Raw genomic sequence first — 21,513 nt, 5'->3', positions numbered from 1 at the left:
ATGCATTGGACAACCTCTTTTAGCTTTTGCATGTTGTAGGCTCTTTCTATACTTTTTAAGGTTCTTTTTTTTCTTTTCAATTTGAGGTTTCATTGTAAGTTGGTAACCCAGCGAAGACTTTCGTTTACACTCCTCACTGGTAAAGCTTAATTAATTCAGGGCTCTTTGAGCCTTCAGTCTAGTCTAGAAAAAAAGGAACAATGTCTGTAGATCCATAATTTGCTCGTGGAGTCGCAGTAAAGTATACACGCGCCATAACAACTGCTCTATCAAATCCGATCTAAATAGAAAATTACAGTCATCTACTCCATGACCAATATGCATCCTGGTGCCGTGTGGTGCTTCTGTGTATACATGCGCCATGACCTACTCCATTAAATCCGATCAAAAGCGGCTGTGGACTTGACGAGCAAGCGAGCAAACCGGCGGACGTACGTACGTATTCGGTACTCTGTACCGTGTACTGCGGAATGCGGACCTCTCTCCTGCTCGCGTACGGAGACAGTTAATGGAAACGTTCCCATTTCATTCGCCTAAACGGTGTACTGCTCAACGCGCATGCATTTCTACCTGATTTTATGCACGTCACGGTACGTGACTGAAGCTTAAAAGAAGCAAGACTATCTCTTAGCCAGCATGAAAAAGTTTTCGCTGAACGATGATCCAAGGTCGATCGCAGCCCACTTGAAGCACGCACTGAGAGCTATGCGAGATCTGAACTCTGATCTCTAGCTGTCATCAGGGTTTCGCCGAAATCTCGGAAATTCTGGCCGAGAATAAAAACCCTGGCTGTCATACGGCAAGGCCACACTAATTTGTTTGCCCACACTACTCTACTAGGTGGTTGATCAGGCTTGTCGCCATGCCATTTCATCCGTTTGCTACTGCAAAAGAATGGCCGCCTAGCTAATTAGCAAGAGCAAACAAGCTCGTTTCCCAGCTTCTTTTCTCGATCCCTCGCATGATGCTAATTTTCCTGTTATATTGGAGAGAAGTGTGTAATACAAGTTCAAAGCTCTCCCTTTCTGCATGGCATCGTCTCTCCAAAGGAGCAAATTGTGGCTTGCCATGCCATACTTAATTTCAAGGAATGCGGGAATATAATTACGCTTCAGTGCTCATAGTTGATCTAGAGATCTATTTGTAATTTTTATTATCTTTGGTGTTTTTTTTAGAGAATCTTTGGTGTTCTTTGTACTAATGTTGATGATGATTAGCGGTACTTTCTCAAAACGAACTTCAATCTCACTAGTTCGTTCTAGTAATCCATCCGTCTGAAGATATAAGGCGCAGTTGACTATTAACCTTCAAGGACATGCTAATGCACAAATTTCACTATAAAAAATAAAACTAATGTGCAAGACAATATGACAATATATGTTATTTTGGTCAAAGACTGGTTTAAGGGACCGAAATTTTTTTCACACATTTTATATTTTAGGACGGAGGTAGCTAGCAAGCAAGTAGTACATGCGTGGCTAGAGTTTGCAACTTTAGATTGATGGGAAAACACTACTCATTACCCATTCAATTTCTCTTTGACCTCACGTAGTAGAGACGCGAGGACAACTTGGAAGCTTTACCATTTTATTTGAGAACCTGATATATGTTGCACAAATCAAGAGACCTTTTATTTTAGCCAGTCATGTATGCTCGAGGAAAAGGTTGCCATTCATTCATTTTTTTTTTTTTTGCGGGTGCCATTCATGCATTTCATCAGAACAGCTCTCACCCTTCACTGATTTTGAGTAGGCAAGGTTCTTTGCCATTATTATGCAATTATTCCTTTCCCCAACTAGCTCCATCAAATTGCACGTCTCCCACCTCCTCAATGTACCTTATCTAGGATAGGTCCTAGGTCACTGACTGCCGTACACTAGTAGAAAACCCCCCCTTTAGTACCGGTTCCAAAGGCCCTTTAGTACCGGTTTTGGAACCGGTACTAATTATCCGGTACTAAAAGCCTCCAACCTTTAGTACCGGTTCCTTACGAACCGGTACTAAAGGTGCCCGCGGGGTTGGAGATCTTTTTTTTTATTTTTTTTCACAAAAATGCTATTTCGTTTAATTTTTTTTATCCATTTTTTTCTAATTATTTTTCACTCCCTTTTTTTTTCACAATTTCTAATATTTCCGTTAGTCTCTAACTATACTTAATCTCTAGTCAATTACTTACCCTTGGTCAAACTTCCCGGTCGGTCACCCATCCTCACACTACTCCAACACTAGCACGCTTAACTTCCGAGTTCCTTTCCGTCCCACTTCCAAGTGCTTCGCGCGCATGTTGTTGATAGTACTATCATATCAATCCTATTAACATGTTGGTCAATGTCACACTTCTTTATTATTTGTATTGCAAATAATTTTTTTAATAAACAAAAGTAATGATGTAATAATAATGTTGAATAAATAAATAAAATTAACTTTTTAATTTTTATTATTTTTATTTATTTTTAAAATTTTTAATATTTTTTTTGCCAAACCTTAAACCTGAAAATTTGAAAATCTTATAATTTGCTAAAAGTAATAGTAATATTCTGGGATTCAAAAAATCTTAAAATTATTAATTTTAATTTTTAAAAAATAAAGAAAATATAAAATTCTAAATTTTTGGGAAAAACCTAAAATCTTCCTGCTTTCATATTTTCATTTGGAATTTTGAGAATCTAAAAATTGGCTAACCGGGTAAACCCTGGTGAAATCGGATGTAACTTTTTCCCAGGATTTTTTTGATATATTATACGTTTTTTTTCGACGTCGTATGCAAAAGTTATTGCGGTTTTACCATTTTTCAAAAAAAATTTGCAAATAAAGTGAAAATTCAAATTTGTTAATTTTTCCTAATAGTAGGTTGCATAACATACAAGAATCTGAAAACATTTTATTTTTTGAATTTTGTATCATTTTCTTTTCTATTTTACAGTGTCAAAAAGGCGATCCACGGGGGGGGGGGTGGAGCTGCGTGGGGGAGCAGAAAAACCTTTAGTACCGGTTCGTGACACGAACCGGTACTAAAGGTTTTTCAGCTGACGCGAACCCTTTAGTACCGGTTCGTGTCACGAACCGGTATTAAAGGTCCTTACGAACCGGTACTAAAGGTCTGGACAGTGCAACCGGTACTAATGCACCTTTAGTACCGGTTCGTAAGGGAACCGGTATCTATGACTTAGATGGATGCCCATTTTTCTACTAGTGGTAGCGCATTACGAGTTAGTATTACTTCACAATCTTATGTTCTCTTGATCCTTCACAATCACTAACCTAGCAAATCCCTGATTTTTTTCGTCGGTCTATTGATCCTGCCTCATTTTAGTCATTTAGAGTGCTTTTGAAGCATCTGGCTAGAGGATAGGTACTCAATCTGGTAATTCTGAGTTCAGCTGGAATTATTTTTTTCCGAGGTCGAAGTATCCTGACTGTGCAGTATATGTAATGAACTGAAGAAATAAGAAGTTCTGCATTTGGGAGATGTTCTTCAATTTTCACTGGATGAGAGATACTCATATACTACGTGTGTATTTACCTTCACTCATTGATCCTTTTGCTTCATAGCTGCATCGAGTATTTGCCAAAATTAAATCGCATGTTCTAACTGGCATTCAGGATCGGTAGATAGCGAAGGCAAAAAACTATGTTCTTGCTGATGGCGAGCTCTAGAAGTGGAAGAGGTGAAGAACCGTCTTGGCCGCACAAGCAAGCAAGAATCCCCTCAAGAACACTCTGAGCCCTACTACTAGCAGTCTAGCAGGATCCCGTCAAGACAGTCTGGGGAGGCACTGCACCAACCAAAGTGTGTGACCGGCACACTGATGATAGTGTCGGTTCGCAATAAGCCAATAACTTTGCGAGTCAAGAATGTTAGATGGAGCAGGGCTTAAGCAATGTGATAAACAAGTTGTGCACATCTGCAAGTAACAAGCAAATTAAGGGCCACTTCTTTTGGGCTTATGCTTATAGAGAAGCCAGCTTATAGATTTCGGTGGGGAGAAACTCCAGTGGGGAGAAGCTCCTAGAAACACTTCGTCCCCTTCTTTTGGGTTTATGAAGTATAGACTTGTTTGTTGTGCAATGTCCGTGCTGCCCCTAAATTTAATGTGCAGCTGATTATTGATTCCATAGTGAGATTTTCTATTTTAGTTAATACATAGAATAGAATACACACCATCAGAAAAACAATTATTATACAACAGGTTAGCCTCCAAACAGCACATGAACAATTCGCCATGTTCTTCCAAATACACAGTAAAGGAACAATTCGTTCCCTTCTTCCAAAAACAGTACAGAGGATGAGAGGAACAGCAGGGGCGGGGGCGGCTGCGCCGGCGAGCGGCGGCTGCTAGCGGCGGGGGCGGGGAGACAGCGCCGGCGAGAGGTGGTGGAGCGGCAGGGGCGGGGGCGGCTGCGCCGGCGAGCGGCGGCTGCTAGCGGCGGGGGCGGGCACTGGTAGAAAAACAGGCTTCCGGGAAGCCCCATAAGTCGCGAAGGTAAAGGAACCGCGACTAATGGGGTCTTTAGTCGCGGTTCGTGTGGCGAACCGCGACCAAAGGCCTGGGCCCAGGGCGCACGGTGGCCAGCTGGTGCACGTGGGGGACTTTAGTCGCGGTTGGCCAGGCCAACCGCGACTAAAGCTCCTCCCCTATATATACCCATCCAGCAGCCAACACTTAGCCATTTGGAGCCATTCTCTTCAAAAACTTCACAAGTGAGTGTTAGGTTTGCTTTTGGTTCCTCTTATGCACATAAGGTGTTTGATGAAATGCCCCAAGAGCATGAAACAAACATGATATGAAGTGTTGGAGCCACACTTGAGCTTTCTCATTTATTTTTTCCTCCTCGATCGCGGTTAGCAACTTGAACCTTTGATGTGTCATTGATAAAATATGCATGTGTGTGTAGTTCATTGTTTAATTTATATTGTTTGTAGCTAGTTAGTTTAACAAATGCATGATGGTTAATTATATATTTATATTATAATAATGCAGATGAATCGGCAATGGATGTACGGTAACCGACTCTCCGGCGAGTTCGGCACGGGTTTGAAAGATTTCCTCGTAGTGGCTAATGCGAACAAGCAGGGGGGTTTTGTTATCTGTCCATGTGTTAACTGTAAGAATCAGAAGGGTTACTCTTCCTCAAGAGATGTTCACATGCACCTACTTCGGCACGGTTTCATGCCAAGCTATAATTGTTGGACCAAGCATGGAGAAAGAGGGGTTATAATGGAAGAAGATGAAGAAGGGGATGATTTCATCGATGAAAGCTATCTTGCTTATTTCGGTGATACTTTCATGGAGGATGCTGAAGGTGAAGGGGAAGGTGAAGGGGAAGGTGAAGAAGAGGCACGTGATGATCCCGTTGATGATCTTGGTCGGACCATTGCTGATGCACGGAGACGCTGCGAAACTGAAAAGGAGAGGGAGAATTTGTATCGCATGTTAGAGGATCACAGGAAGGCGCTCGTACTCCGGATGCGATGATGGTCTGAAAAAGCTGGGTTGCACACTCGGATTTGCTGAAATGGAAGGCACAGAGCAGGTGTAGCTGACTCGGCATTTGAAAACTTGCTGAAAATGTTGAAGAATATGTTTCCAAAGAATAACGAGTTGCCCGCCAGTACGTACGAAGCAAAGAAGGTTGTCTCGCCCTCTAGGTTTAGAGGTTCTCAAGATACATGCATGCATCAACGATCGCATCCTCTACCGCGGTGAATACGAGAATTTGAATGAATGCCCGGTATGCACCGCATTGCGTTATAAGATCGTAGGCGATGACCCCGGTGACGATGTTGAGGGCCGAAACCCAGAAGAGGGTTCCCGCCAAGGTGATGTGGTATGCTCCTATAATACCACGGTTGAAACGTCTGTTCAGGAACAAAGAGCATGCCAAGTTGTTGCGATGGCACAAAGAGGACCGTAAGTCGGACGGGGAGTTGAGACACCCCGCAGATGGAACACAATGGAGAAAGATCGACAGAGAGTTCAAAGATTTTGCAGCTGACGCAAGGAACATAAAATTTGGTCTAAGTACGGATGGCATGAATCCTTTGGCGATCGTAGCTCCAGCCATAGCACCTGGCCCGTGACTCTATGCATCTACAACCTTCCTCCTTGGTTGTGCATGAAGCGGAAGCTCATTATGATGCCGAGTGCTCATCCAAGGTCCGAAGCAACCCGGCAACGACATCGATGTGTACCTAAGGCCATTAGTTGATGAACTTTTACAGCTGTGGGGCAGACCTGGTGTCCGTGTGTGGGATGAGCACAAAGAAGAGGAATTTGACCTACGAGCGTTGCTTTTCGTAACCATCAACGATTGGCCTGCTCTTAGTAACCTTTCGGGACTGTCAAATAAGGGATACAATGCATGCACGCACTGCTTACATGAGACTGAAAGTGTACATTTTCCAAATTGTAAGAAGAACGTGTACCTTGGGCATCGTCGATTTCTTCCGAAAGGTCATCCAGTAAGAAAGAAAGGCAAACATTACAACGGCAAGGCAGATCACCGGCCGAAGCTCGCGGAACACACTGGTGCCTGAGGTATTTGATATGGTCAAGGATTTGAAAGTCATCTTTGGAAAGGGTCCCGGCGGACAATCAGTTCCGAAGGGAGCCGACGGGCACGCAGCCATGTGGAAGAAGAAATCTATATTCGGGAGCTAGAATATTGGAAAGTCCTAGAAGTCCGCTCTGCAATCGACGTGATGCACGTTACGAAGAATATTTGCGTGAACCTCCTAAGCTTCTTGGGCGTGTATGGGAAGACAAATGATACAAAGGAAGCACGGCAGGACCGGCATCCGGAACGGTTTCAAGGTCGTGCCAGCTACGCTCTGACCAAAGAAGAGAAGGTCATCTTTTTTGAATGCCTGAGCAGTATGAAGGTCCCGTCTGGATTCTCGTCCAATATAAAGGGAATAATAAACATGGCGGAGAAAAAGTTCCAAAACCCGAAGTCTCACGACCGCCACGTGATTATGACGCAATTGCTTCCGATTGCTTTGAGGGGCTCCTGCCGGAAAATGTTCGAGTAGCCATTGTGAAGCTATGTGCATTCCTCAATGCAATCTCTCGAAGGTAATCAATCCAGAAGTTCTACCACGGTTACGTAACGATGTGATCCAATGTCTTGTCGGTTTCGAGTTGGTGTTCCCGCCATCCTTCTTCAATATTATGACGCACCTCCCGGTTCACCTAGTCGATGAGATTTCCATTCTCGGTCCCGTATTTCTACACAATATGTTCCCCTTCGAGAGGTTCATGGGAATATTAAAGAAATATGTCCGTAACCGTGCTAGGCCGAAGGAAGCATCGCCAAGGGCTATGGAAATGAGGAGGTAATTGAGTTTTGTGTTGACTTTGTTCCCGACCTTAAGTCGATTGGTCTTCCTCGATCGCGGCACGAGGGGAGACTAAGTGGAAAAGGCACGATCGGAAGGAAATCAACGATATGTATGGACGACCATTCTCCGATCGAAGCACACCACACAGCTTCGGCCAATTCCAGCTTGGTGGCTCCGTACTTTGAGAAACACAAGAATATTTTACGCTCGGACAACCCCGGGAAGCCCGAATCCCGGATTAGGAAGGCCCACATGGAGACTTTCGGCGATTGGTTGAGAAAACATTTCATGAATGACGAACATGTTGTAGATCAGTCGTACATGTTGGCCAAGACACCATCTTCGACTATAACGACTTTCCAAGGGTACGAGATAAATGGGAATACATTTTACACGATCGCCCAAGATAAAAAGAGCACCAACCAAAACAGTGGTGTTCGCTTTGATGCAGCAACCGAGAATGGGCAAAAGGTCACATATTATGGTTACATAGAGGAGATATGGGAACTTGACTATGGACCCTCCTTTAGGGTCCCGTGCAAATGGTTCAAGCTAACAGGAGGTGGGGTAAAGGTGGACCAGCAATACGGAATGACAATGGTGGATTTCAACAATCTTGGTTACCTTGACGAACCATTCGTCCTAGCGAAAGATGTCGCTCAGGTTTTCTATGTGAAGGACATGAGTAGCAAACCGAGGAAACGGAAAGATAAGAAAACGATCAGTACATCATGCGATGATCCAAAGCGCCACATTGTTCTTTCAGGGAAAAGAAACATCGTGGGAGTGGAGGACAAGACAGACATGTCAGAAGATTATAATATGTTTGCTGAAATTCCGCCCTTCAAAGTGAACACCGACCCAAGCATTAAGTTAAATGATGAAGATGCTCCATGGATACGGCACAATCGTAAGCAAGCAGGGACACAAGGAAAGAAATGATGCGTAATAATTTATTGTACCAAACTTTGTTGAATGGATCATGTGAATTATATTACCCGTGATGTGTTTGGTGTCCATTTTCGAATGATTCAATTGACTCGAGATAGCACTGATGATACATGAAATTTGGAGTGACTAAGTCATACTCCCGCATACATGAAATTTGGAGTGATTTAGTCATACTCCTGCCTAGGCGTGTAATATGCATACTCGTAGTCTTCATAGCCGCCGTAGTTGTACCGGTAGTCGTCGCCTTCTAAGTTGCCGCCGTCGTCGTCGCCGCTCGTCGCCGCCGTCGTCGGGCGGCGCTCGTGGCTCGAACCGAGGGTAGCGCAGGCGGGGGATATCGCCGGCCGTGATGTAGTCCATGACGCTCGCAGAGTCCGGCCGTACCACCATAGCCGACGGTCGGCCTCGTGGAAGTTTCCGGAGGCGAGACCGTCCTCCTCATACCCGGCGAGCGCCCTCTCACGCCGATTGATGAAGAAGGCGTCCCAAGTATGCTGGTTATCGGGATGCCGGCGGGGATTCATCCGCTGCTCCGGCGTGAGGTCGAGGTAGTAGTGGTTCGTGATGGCCGCCCGGCGCGCGAGCACTCGAGGGACGGGAGGGACCAGGCACGCCGCCGGCGCTTAGGCTCCGGCCCTGCGGGGACGCGGTAGCCCGGTGGGCAAGGGTAGTTCGAGGCGCAAAGCTCCTCCACCCGCTGGTAGGTTAGAGTGGGTGCGGTGGAAGCCATGAGAGAGTGATGAGAGATTGTAGAGATGTGATAATGCTGGCCAAGCCGGGCTACATATATGTAGTGACAAATGGCGGGAAAAATGGGAGCGGGAAGACAGGAGGCGGGAAGAAAGTGGCGGGAAGAAAAAGGCGGGAAGAAAGTGGCGGGAAGAAAGAGGCGGGAAGAAAGTGGCGGGAAGAAAGTGGCGGGAAGAAAGTGGCGGGAATAAGAAGGCGGGAAGAGGGGGTCGGCGGAGACAGAGGCGGGAAGAGGGGGCCAACGAGAAGACAGAAGCGGGAAGATTTGTTGAATGGATCATGTGAATTTTGATATATTATTTGTATTTTTAAAATTTTGAATTGAATTAGTTTTATTTTTCTGAATTTTTTGATATATTATTTGTATTTTTAAAATTTTGAATTGAATTAGTTTTATTTTTCTGAATTTTTTGATATATTATTTGTATTTTTAAAATTTTGAATTGAATTAGTTTTATTTTTCTGAATTTTTTGATATATTATTTGTATTTTTAAAATTTTGAATTGAATTAGTTTTATTTTTCTGAATTTTTTGATATATTATTTGTATTTTTAAGATTTTGAATTGAATTAGTTTTATTTTTCTGAATTTTTTGATATATTATTTGTATTTTTAAGATTTTGAATTGAATTAGTTTTATTTTTCTGAATTTATTGATATATTATTTGTATTTTTAAGATTTTGAATTGAATTAGTTTTATTTTTCTTTATTTTTTGATATATTATTTCTATTTTTAAGATTTTGAATTGAATTAGTTTTATTTTTCTTTATTTTTTGATATATTATTTGTATTTTTAAGATTTTGAATTGAATTAGTTTTGTTTTTCTGAATTTTTTGATATATTATATGTATTTTTAACATTTTGAAAAAGAAAAGAATTTTGAAAAATGCCTTTAGTCGCGGTTGGCCTCCCAAACCGCGACTAAAGGTATTTTCCGCGGGAAACGAAATTCGGGCGACTAAAGGTATTTTCCGCCCAAAAATGAGCTTTGGTCGCGGTTGGGGTCCCCAACCGCGACTAAAGGCTACCCTTTAGTCGCGGTTGGGGACCCCAACCGCGATCAAAGGCCCACGCCTATAAATACGCGCGGGCGGCGCGCACTGATCTCTTCTTCCCCTCCCTCGTCTCCGCCGATCTGCCGCGTCTGTCGAACTGCCGCGCCTCTTCGTCGTCTCCGCCGGACCGCGCCTCGCCGCGCGCGCGTCCTCGCCGACCGCCGCCCTCGTCGCCGCCGTCGATCTTCTTCCCGCGCCCCGCCCCGCCGTACGTCGTCGTCCCCGCACACGCCGCCGATCGAACACGCCGCCGCCGGACGACGCGATGCCGCCGCCGCGCGCTGCGCCGCGCCGCCGCCTCCGACGGTCGCCGCCGCCGCCGGACCTGCGCGCCGCGCCGCAGTACACGCGCCGCGTGCGCACGCGCCGCGCGCGCGCCGCAGACGTGCGCCCGGCCGGCCGGCAAAGCAGAGAGGGAGAGAAGGGCCAGGGCGCGCGCCGCGCCTCTTGCCGAATTTTTTTGTTTTTTTTTTAATTTGTAACTAATGAATTTTTGTAACTAACTACTTAACCAAAACATAATATTTTGGAATGTTATTTTGTTAACATATAATAATTTGGAATGTGTTATTAAGTAAAAATAAAAAAATTGGAATGATTTTCTTATAATTAACATATAATACTTTGGAATTAATGTTATTAAGTACAAATAATAATATATTGGAATGTTACATTGGAATGTTATTTTCTTAACATATAATACTTTGGAATGTTATTAAGTACAAATAATAATATTGGAATGTTACTTTGGAATGTTATATTTTCTTAACATATAATACCTCGACCTCCGTTTTAATTAAGTTACTCGAACCCATATCCTTGAGGGTAATTAGGTCGTCTGATCATTGAGGCTGCGCCGGTCACCCACCGCCACCGCCCCTTTCGCCACCGCCACCGCCCCCTTTTGCCACCGCCACCGCCCCCTTTCGCCACCTCCACCGCCCCCTTCTTCACGTAATTAATTTGTTTTGACTACATGTTTTCGGGACTCGACATATGGCGGACGATAGAGCTGACCCAATTATGGACAACTATGATCCGGACGCTGAAGAACAAATCTTCGGCATCATAAAAGGCGATGTTCTATATGTGCCGACCGGACAAGAAGAAGATGATATCGATTCTTATCCGAACCTTGACGGTGAAGATGAAGGGCATGGTCAACAAGATGGTGCCGAAGAAACGTCGATAAACGACGATCTTCGCTTGGAAGTAGCAACCACCTCCGGCGCCGAGGTATATATATATACATTGAGCCTCCGGTGATACAAACTCACCGATTTGAATAAATATGTGTGTACTAACGCGCGCGCCTCTCTTTCTTATTTTAGCCCTCGGCCGGATCGTCGAAACAATCGAGTACGTCGTCGTCAAAGCGTGGCGCAACCAAGACGATGAAAGCAGGAGAAACATGCACCATCGATGTTGTCGAGGAAGCAACCGGCAGGCCGCCGGAGCCCAGCAAGAACGCCACCAAGTTTGTCGGCCAATGCGGAGCCGTTGTTAGAGACAACGTCTCGATCACCGTCCGAGAGTGGAATGAGCCAAAGAAGGCACGTGTTGGTTTCACTATTGTCGATAAGAGAACAAAAAAAGATTGCTTCAAAAAGCTTATGGAACATTTCGTTCTACCTCCGGAATACCGCAAATACGATGAGGAGGGTAACAAGATTGCGGAAAACAAGGAGAGGTGCAAGCTAGTCAAACAGGTTCGCTCTTTCTAGGATGGCCAACGCATTCCGGAAATACAAGCAAAATCTAGCCCATGACTTTGTCAAGCCGGGCAAGACTCCGGATTTCAAAGGACAATATGAGAAACTGCAACATGATTGGCCAGAATTTGTGAAGCAAAAGAAATCGGAGCGAGTTCCTTGAAATATCGAAAAAAATAAGGATAATGCGGCCAAGAAGGAGTACAATCATAAAATGGGGCCAGGAGGGTATCGCTTTTGGCAGCCCGGGTGGGAGAAGATGGAGAACGAGCTGAGGACGCGAGGAATCCGTCCAGGTACGGAGGGATGGGACCCAAGGGCCAAAAGGCTGGTGGTACGGGCATGGGGGATCGCCGAACCCGGAGACGAGGGAGTGTGTTTACCAGGGCAAAATAATTACACCCACCCAAAAGCTTATTGAGGCAATGAGGGATGCTCAAGAGGGGAGGATCAAGTTCAACGGAGAGAACGACGCCCGACAAAAGCCCTCGGGAATCCTGAACACGGAGGACGTGTACGAGGCATGGGGCACATTCCGTGGAAAATAGGGTTCCCCGTAACGATGACCCGTACGGTTACGAAGCCGTAAGAGAAAGATGGATCGGGAAGCGAGATGTTGTGGCGCGGTTGGCATCGGAAATGGATGTCATGAAGAAAACCGTGAGTGTACTAGTAGCCGAAAGAGATGCAGCTCGGGCGCGAGCATGAAGATCATCCATTGGATCTCGGAAGCCAGCCGCGGAGAAGCAGCGTGGCTTCCACGGAGGCCCCATCGGCTGGTGCACCGACGATCGAAATTACTGCACCGGAGCCTCTGGTGGTCAAAATTACTGCACTGGAGCCTCCTCGCTACCCCGTGGACGATATAAAGGAGATGAAAGCATGTCATATGTATTATCCTTTCGGGAACATGTCCATGAAGGTAGCCATCGGCAGTGCTTTACCACCTGGAGCACTCCACCACAACAACCCCATTCAAGATGGCTATGCTCGTGTCACGGTGGAGGACATAGTCCAAGGGTTTGAGGACCCGGACATTGACATTGCTACACCTGAAGGGGCGACAAGACTTGGAGATGTCAAGCGCCAGTTCATTCTATGGCAGAAGAAGTTTATCAAGTTTCCAGGCGAGGCGCCAACAAGTCCACCCCCCTACGGTGGTGGTGGTGGCGGCGGTGGCGGTGGTGGTGGTGGTGCTTCACCTACACCTCCTTCACGAGGGCCGACGCCGCCCCCAATTCACCTCCGGCGGGTAAGCAGCCGCCGCCCCCTAGTCCGCCCGGGCGGGTAAGCGTACGCCGCCCCCAATCCACCTCCGGCGAAGAAGCGAAGCAGCAGTCTCGGGATTATTAACCCGGACCCTTACGTACCTAAGAAAACAAAGGTACCGGAGCCATCCATCGAAGCCTCTCCCCACGAGGTCTTGGGAAAGTAGTGCCGAGGAAGTCGAGGCGGCGCGGCTGCTGATTTAGAGAAATGGAAGGCGAGCTGCAAGAACAAAATAGAGGGCGAGCCCAAGCCGTATTTTCCGATGAGCAAAAGAAGTGGGCTAAGTCATTTTTGAACACACCGTCCCAAGCCGCAAAGAATCTGCCTGACGACTATGCACGTGAACTTCGTAGGCAAGCACTCGCGTTCAAGAGGAACCAAGATTTGGCGGAGAAGCAGGAGAAGAAAGCCTTGGAGGAGGCCGAGAAAAATTAGAAAGGGGGAAAGAAGTTGCCCAGCTCGGGGAACAAAGTAAACAATCGATCGCCCCGCTCATAGTGCAAGCCGCCGGTCCGGATGCCCCCGATATCATAGCAGCTGCGGCAGCACATGGATTGACCGTAACGAGTGCCGGAGAACAAGCGGCCGACTTAGGTATCACTCTTCGTGCACTCGTTAGGCCTTGATGAGGCGCCAATGAAGGACGTAGTATTTACATATGTGAAGAATGGCCCTCTCGTCGAGCCTGCGCAGGAAGAGGATCTACCTCGACAAATGAAAGGTCTGCTAAATTGGTACAAGAGTTACATAAAACTTAAAAACGCGAAAGACTATATTTATGCGGAAGTTAGAGCTGAGCATCACTTCAAACATTACTATATAACAATTCATCAGAGTGAATTGTTCCAGCTGTTCAATCTGCGCGACCTCGACAAATCTATCATCAGTTGCTACGTTCTGTAAGTGATTTATTAATTTCTACCCCATCTCGTTCATTGCCTGCACTATATATTGTCCTAACTATCTTGTTGTGTACGCTATTATGCAGAATGAAGAAGCGGGAAATGCAAATAAGGAACATCCATGATGTTGGGTTCATTGACCCACACATCGTTAATTCATATGTGTTAGAACACCACCCCGCCGACGTGGAGGAAGACCTGTGGCGGTTTCTTAGAAAACAGGAACTCAAAAGTGATATTCTATTTCCTTACCATTTTGGGTGAGTGTTTCTGTCTTGAGCACATTCTCTTTTGTTTACTCCATGCATGGTATGTGGCTAATCGATGAGTTATATATGCATGATCGTGCATGTATCGTGTCCGCAGGTTCCACTCGGATTCCGATGGTAATTCAATTTCACACCTCCACAGCTTCTCGTCCACGACTCTCTGAATATGGATGCGGCGCTTTGGGCCGACATGAGAAAAATGATGCAAAAGTAATTGTTTTCATTCATTTGCGCTCTATATCGATCGGCCTATTTCGTTCATCATTTCCTAATATCAAGTAACTAATTAATAACTCTCTTGTTCATTTAATTTTCTTTGCCTCGTAGGGTTTGGAGACGGTTCGTAGATGAAAAGGTCGGTGAATTCAAAAAAGAGCTACATTTTAAAAGGGCAGTGCGGACGACCGGGGATATTCAGCCACCGGGGACCAATCTATGTGGATACTATGTTTGTGAGAGGATCCGCGGATACACCAATGAGCGGGACCAGTCGGATGAGATCAACATCAAGAGGAATAACCTCCGGAAGACGCTTAGTCCGAAGCTCGCTTCCGACCACTTCAGGAGGAACTAGCCGGATGGTTCGCGAGGGAAGTCATCGATCCTACAGGACAACACTACGTAGAGGACGTAGAACTATACATGCATTAAATTATGTATGGAAACTTGTTCAAACTTGTATATGGTCATCCGATGATATTGAATATATATTGTATATTCCTCTTGAATTCTTTTTGGTTCTAATTTCAAATTTGTTTGAAATTGTACATTCATATGCATGCATGTATGTAGTACCGTAGAATATGTGAAACTCCTTCAAAATTACAAATAAAGCACAAAAGAAATAAAACAATACAAATTAAACAGAAAACAGGTTTAGGGGGGGCAGGTTTAGGGGGGGGGGCCTAAAACCCTAAACCTGCGGCGGCCTTTAGTCGCGGTCGGCCAGAAGAACCGCGACTAAAGGGCCTCCGCCCCGACGGTCCCCTGGCGCCCACGTGGACGGGCCTTTAGTCGCGGTTCGTAAGCAACCGCGACTAAAGGGGGGGGCCTTTAGTCGCGCTACTTTGGTCGCGGTTGCGCAACCGCGACTAATGGCAGTTGCGAACCACGACCAAAGGCCCTTTTTCCACCAGTGTGGGGAGGCAGCGCCGGCGAGCAGTGGTGGAGCGGCAGGGGCGGGGGCGGCTGTGATGGCGAGCGGCGGCTGCGAGCAGCGCGGGCGGGGGAGGCAGCGTCGGCGGGTAGCCGGCGAGCGGCGGGGGCGGTGGAGGGGCGACCGCTTCCAGATTTCTCGATGCGGGAGAGGGTGCTCGATGGATTTTTTTTCGTGGTCAACCGTTTTCTCATGTGGAGGGGCAATATGTCGTAAATTATACCAAACTAGAGGGCAAGTTGACGTACCGGTTCGGTTCTCTCAGCAGAAGCTCGGGAAACTGCTCCCCATCAGTTTCTAGAATTGCACTGAAAGTTGGCTTCTCGGTGGAAATAAGCCCAGGTTAAGTCAGAGAGTTCTTTTGGGCTTCTCTTGTTTGGCACCTAGAAGCAGCTCTAGAAGCCCAAAAGAAGTGGCCCTAAGGTGTTTTCAGAAAATCAGCCTAGGCGGCATCTGAAAAATCCTTACTTCTCTGTAACTACTTTACAGATGCTTGCTAGTACACCCATACGTACGATAGGTAAGTCCTTCATTTCTTGCTCCAACTCTATGTCTGGACTGGATTGAAATGGGATGTGCACTATCACAAAGGCTGACTAAACCAGAGACGGGAAAGCGGAATGATACGGGCAGATAATAATTAATTTTGCAAGTTTTGAATCATAATTTAAAACACTTAAAACTACGCATTTTCTTTGAGCATACATAAATGTTCCACCAGATCGTCTTGGACTTGATGATGTTGAATGTAGATGGGCTGCAGCCCAGTAAGGCAGCCCATGTAGTCTACAATTCCTGAAATCTCAAGGCCCATCAAGTTGGCAGCTTGGGACAGCCTTGGGGGACAAAGTTTAGTCCCACATTGCTAGTTGAGAGAGAGTTGGAGTGGTATATAAGGGCTGCTGTTCTAGTCATTCCAAGTGAGTGAGAATAGAAAGAGCCCTCGCGCACTCCTCTTCCTCCGCCCGCCCCGCCTCGCCTCGCCTCGCCTCGTCACGCACGCACGTCGCGTTTCGTGACTCGAGTTCGAGTTCGAGACACACTCAAGGAAGCCTAACACTCTCCTACCTACGAACTTATGAGGAATGGGAAAAGAAAAGACCAACACTCTCCTACCTACGAACTTGGGGTTGTTTGGCGAAAGTGAATTTGCCAATCACCAAGAAGCGAAAGCTTGGACCAAAAACCGTGGATTGTGTCTTTCTTGGCTATGCTGCCCATAGCATTGCCTATAGATTTCTTGTGGTGAAATCTGGAGTGGATGACATGAATGTTGGCACCATCTTTGAATCAAGAGATGCTACATTCTTTGAGGATATATTTCCTATGAGAGATATGCATGGCATGTCTAGTTGGGAATCTGATCCAATACACGAAACTCCTATAGAGTCTGATGACAAATCTGATAATGAGAGATCAGATTCTGATGAAGATAACAATGAAGCTCCCATAAGGATTAAGAGACAAAGGACTGCAAAGTCTTTTGGTAATGATTTCATTGTGTATCTTGTGGATGATACTCCCACTACCATTTCAGAAGCCCTCGCATCTTCTGATACAGACTACTGGAAGGAAGCGGTTCAAAGCGAGATGGATTCCATCTTAGCTAATGGAACGTGGGAGTTATCAGAGCGTCCTTATGGGTGCAAACCTGTAGGATGTAAATGGGTATTTAAGAAGAAGCTTCGAGCTGATGGTACTATTGAGAAGTACAAGGCTCGGCTTGTAGCCAAAGGCTATACCCAAAAGGAAGGCGAAGATTTCTTCGATACCTACTCACTCGTGGCGAGATTGACCACCATTCGAGTACTACTGTCATTGGCTGCCTCACACGGTCTTCTCGTTCATCAAATGTACGTTAAGACGGCTTTCCTAAATGGAGAGTTGGACGAGGAAATTTACATGGAACAGCCCGATGGTTTCGTACTGCAAGGTCAAGAAAGAAAGGTGTGTAAATTAAAGAAATCTTTGTATGGTCTCAAACAAGCACCCAAACAATGGCACGAGAAGTTCGAAAGAACTTTGACATCTGTGGGCTTTGTTGTTAATGAAGCCGACAAATGTGTGTACTACCGCCATGGTGGGGGTGAGGGAGTTGTCCTATGCTTGTATGTGGATGACATACTAATTTTTGGGACAAGTCTCAAAGTGATTGAGGAGGTAAAAACCTTCTTATCTCAGTGTTTCGAGATGAAAGATCTTGGAGAAGCTGATGTTATATTGAACATCAAGTTATTGAGAGATGGGAATAATGGGATTACTCTTGTGCAATCTCATTATGTTGAGAAGGTGTTGAGCAGATTTGGTTATGCTGATTGCAAATCTTCTCTCACACCTTATGATCCTTGTGTCCTGCTTCGAAAGAATGAAAAGGCAACTAAATATCAATTAAGATACTCTCAAATCATTGGTTCACTCATGTATTTAGCTTGCGCTACGAGGCCTGATATCTCGTTTGCTGTATGCAAACTTAGCCGGTTTGTGGCCAACCCGGGAGATGATCATTGGCATGCTCTTGAGAGAGTGATGCGCTATCTAAAGGGAACCATGAGTTATGGAATTCATTATACCGGGTATCCAAGAGGACTTGAAGGGTATAGTGATTCCAATTGGATTTCGATGCTAAAATGAAAGCCACAAGTGGATATGTTTTCACTCTTGGTGGTGGCGCTGTTTTACGGAAGTCTTGCAAGCAGACCATCTTAACGAGGTCAACTATGGAAGCAGAACTCACAACATTAGATACAGCTATTGTCGAAGCAGAATGGCTTCGTGAGCTCTTGATGGACTTGCCTATGGTTGAAAAACCAATACCGGCTATCCTCATGAACTGTGATAATCAAACTGTGATTATCAAAGTGAAAAGTTCTAAGGATAATATGAAAAGTTCCAAACATATCAAGAGGAGATTGAAGTCTGTCAGAAAACTGAAGAACTACGGAGTGATAGCATTGGATTATGTCCAAAGTGCTAAAAATCTGGCAGATCCTTTCACAAAAGGACTATCAAGAAATATGATAGACCTAGCATCGAGGGAGATGGGTTTGAGACCCACTTGAGTTGCCGAGGGGGTAACCCAACCTATGTAATCGGAAATTCCGTGAAGTAGGATCTGGAAAAACAAACCGGAGTAACTAAGTTGAGAGAAAATTTAATACTCCCACTCCGCTGCAGATGCAATTCTCTCATAGCTACTGTAAGGCAGGTTGACGATGTCTTAATGTGTTCTGAGCGGCTCTTAATGAGCGAAGACGCTGTCCTACATGGCGATCTTTGAAGAACACACCTATATGAGTGACACTACTGGTCATAGTGTGGGAGATTTGGGTGAATCTCTAGTAAGCTCATGAAAGGCCGAGGAGTAAGACTTATAAGCTCCACCCGAGGGGAAGGCTATGGCAGCCTAGTACCGTGCCGGCATTGAACGAAACTTGCTGCACAAAGACTGCCAATTCAAGGCATAGTCCATTGTTCAGTTGTAGTCAAGCGTAGCACCTTGCCTAAGTGGAAGTTCAACTTAACAGTCTCCACTGAAGTGCAGGTATATTAAACAGTGAATGGAACTAATGTGTCATCTGATGTGCATATGAGATCTGGTGGGGGATTGTTAAATGTAGATGGGCTGCAGCTCAGTAAGGCAGCCCATGTAGTCTACAATTCCTGAAATCTCAAGGCCCATCAAGTTGGCAGCTTGGGACAGCCTTGGGGGACAAAGTTTAGTCCCACATTGCTAGTTGAGAGAGAGTTGGAGTGGTATATAAGGGCTGCTGTTCTAGTCATTCCAAGTGAGTGAGAATAGAAAGAGCCCTCGCGCACTCCTCCTCCTCCGCCCGCCCCGCCTCGCCTCGCCTCGCCTCGTCACGCACGCACGTCGCGTTTCGTGACTCGAGTTCGAGTTCGAGACACACTCAAGGAAGCCTAAATTTTTGCTTGGTGCACCAACTATGTTGGGTACGTGTCGGCCTGCATGTGCATGCTCACCGCGTGTGTAGGATAACGTTGCATAGAAAACAAAAAATTTCCTACCGCGAACACGCAATCCAAGCCAAGATGCAATCTAGAAGACGGTAGTAACGAGGGGGTATCGAGTCTCACCCTTGAAGAGATTCCAAAGCCTACAAGATGAGGCTCTTGTTGCTGCGGTAGACGTTCACTTGCCGCTTGCAAAAGCGCGTAGAAGATCTTGATCACGATCGGTTCCGGCGCCACGAACGGGCAGCACCTCCGTACTCGGTCACACGTTCGGTTGTTGATGAAGACGACGTCCACCTCCCGTTCCAGCGGGCAGCGGAAGTAGTAGCTCCTCTTGAATCCGACAGCACGACGGCGTGGTGTCGGTGGCGGTGGAGAACTCCGGCGGAGCTTCGCTAAAGCACGCGGGAGCTATGGAGGAGAGGGCGGCGGCTAGGGTTTGGGAAAAGGTGGCCGGCCACTCAAGGGGGGCGGCCAGGTTGTGGTCTTGGGGTGGCCGGCCCCCTCCCTTGGCCCCTCATTATATAGGTGGATCCCCAAGAGTTGGTCTCCAAGTCTTCGAATAAGACCCGAACCAAAAACTTCCAAAAGGAGGGGAAACCTAGCCAAGCTAGGACTCCCACCAAAGGTGGGAGTTCCACCTCCCATATGGGGGTGGCCGGCCCCCTAAGGGGGAGTCCACTTGGGACTCCTCCCCCACTAGGGTTGGCCGGCCATGGAGGTGGAGTCCCATGTGGACTCCACCTTCCTTGGTGGTTTCTTCCGGACTTTTCTAGAACCTTCTAGAACCTTCCATAGAACCTTCCGCGACATTTTAATTCACATAAAATGACATCCTATATATGAATCTTATTCTCCGGACCATTCCGAACTCCTCGTGATGTCCGGGATCTCATCCGGGACTCCGAACAAATATTCGAACTCCATTCCATATTCAAGTACTACCATTTCAACATCCAACTTTAAGTGTGTCACCCTACGGTTCGTGAACTATGCGGACATGGTTGAGTACTCACTCCGACCAATAACCAATAGCGGGATCTGGAGATCCATAATGGCTCCCACATATTCAACGATGACTTTAGTGATCGTATGAACCATTCACATACAATACCAATTCCCTTTGTCTTGCGATATTTTACTTGTCCGAGGTTTGATCTTCGGTATCACTCTATACCTTGTTCAACCTCGTCTCCTGACAAGTACTCTTTACTCGTACCAGTGGTATGTGGTCTCTTATGAACTTATTCATATGCTTGCAAGACATTAGATGACATTCCACCGAGAGGGCCCAGAGTATATCTATCCGTCATCGGGATGGACAAATCCCACTCGTTGATCCATATGCCTCAACTCATACTTTCCGAATACTTAATCCCACCTTTATAACCACCCATTTACGCAGTGGCGTTTGGTGTAATCAAAGTACCTTTCCGGTATAAGTGATTTACATGATCTCATGGTCATAAGGACTAGGTAACTATGTATCGAAAGCTTATAGCAAATAACTTAATGACGAGAACTTATGCTACGCCTAATATGGGTGTATCCATTACATCATTCATACAATGATATAACCTTGTTATTAATAACATCCAATGTTCATGATTATGAAACTAATCATCCATTAATCAACAAGCTAGTTAAGAGGCATACTAGGGACTCTTTGTTGTTTACATATCGCACATGTATCAATGTTTCGGTTAATACAATTATAGCATGGTATATAAACATTTATCATAAACATAAAGATATATAATAACCACTTTTATTATTGCCTCTTGGGCATATCTCCAACAGTTTCCCACTTGCACTAGAGTCAATAATCTAGATTACATTGTAAGGAACCTAACACCCATGGCATTCTGGTGTTGGTCATGCTTTGCCCTAGGGAGAGCTTTAGTCAACGGATCTGCTACATTCAGATCACTGTGTACTTTGCAAATCTTTACTTCTCCATCTTCGATGTACTCGCGAATCGAGTGGTAACGCAGCTTGATATGCTTCAGCCTCTTGTGTGACCTTGGTTCTTGTGCATTAGCGATGGCACCCATGTTGTCACGAGATATGACTAGTGGGTCCAATGCACTAGGAACCACACCGAGCTCTACAATGAACCTCTTCATCCATA

This window comes from Lolium rigidum, chromosome 7 (assembly GCF_022539505.1).
Source record: "Lolium rigidum isolate FL_2022 chromosome 7, APGP_CSIRO_Lrig_0.1, whole genome shotgun sequence".
Lineage (NCBI taxonomy): Eukaryota > Viridiplantae > Streptophyta > Magnoliopsida > Poales > Poaceae > Lolium > Lolium rigidum.
The sequence above is the reverse complement of the archived record's forward strand: the minus strand, read 5'-3'. Positions refer to the sequence as shown.